This window comes from Neophocaena asiaeorientalis, unplaced genomic scaffold, assembly GCF_003031525.2.
Source record: "Neophocaena asiaeorientalis asiaeorientalis breed wild unplaced genomic scaffold, Neophocaena_asiaeorientalis_V1.1 scaffold177, whole genome shotgun sequence".
Lineage (NCBI taxonomy): Eukaryota > Metazoa > Chordata > Mammalia > Artiodactyla > Phocoenidae > Neophocaena > Neophocaena asiaeorientalis.
In genome coordinates, this window is record NW_020172779.1 from 15,660,572 (window position 1) to 15,661,082 (window position 511).

The 511-nt window shown below is 68.9% G+C and overlaps 1 protein-coding gene across 1 annotated transcript in view; it reads right to left on the reverse strand.

Annotated features, from left to right (window-relative positions):
* Nucleotides 1-505, reverse strand: part of NDRG1 (N-myc downstream regulated 1) — a 56,165-nt gene extending 55,660 nt beyond the window's left edge. Inside the window, exon 1 of the mRNA XM_024741008.1 lies at nucleotides 448-505. The gene's annotated coding sequence lies outside the window, so the exon portion shown is untranslated. The remainder of the gene's footprint in view (nucleotides 1-447) is intronic.
* Nucleotides 506-511: the final 6 nt, after the last annotated feature.

Genomic DNA, 511 nt, shown 5'->3' on the forward strand with positions numbered 1-511 from the left:
CGCACTCAACCCCTCCTTCTCCAGACTCCCCACTGCAGGGACAAACGCCACCCCGCCCCCGACACACGCACTCTTGGTCCCTCCCCCTGCTCCCAGCTCCAGCTCGCCCCCCGGCCCGCGGCGCCAGCTGTGATCTGGGAGGGCCCCGGGAGCGCGGTCAAGGTGTGCCCCGAGCCTCTCCACCCCCGACCCCGGCCCCCAGGATCCCACTTCCTCAGCTAGGGGAAAGGTGAACGGGGACCTTTTTTTCCTCTTGTAGCCGAATCGAAACCCCTCACTCCGGCAGTGCCCGCGCCCCCAAATCCCCTGCTCGCTCTCGCCCTCGCGCCACGGGGAAGCCGAGCACTTGCAGCTCCGCGGGGCCACAAAGGGCGGTCCAGGAGCTGCAGCAGCACCCACGGGCGACCAATCCCTCCCCGCCCGGCGGGAAGAGGGCGTCAGGCTTACCTGAGGTTGAGAGAGAAAAGCAAAAAGAGCCGGAGCTAGGCTGGCGGCGCCCCGAGGGAGCGAG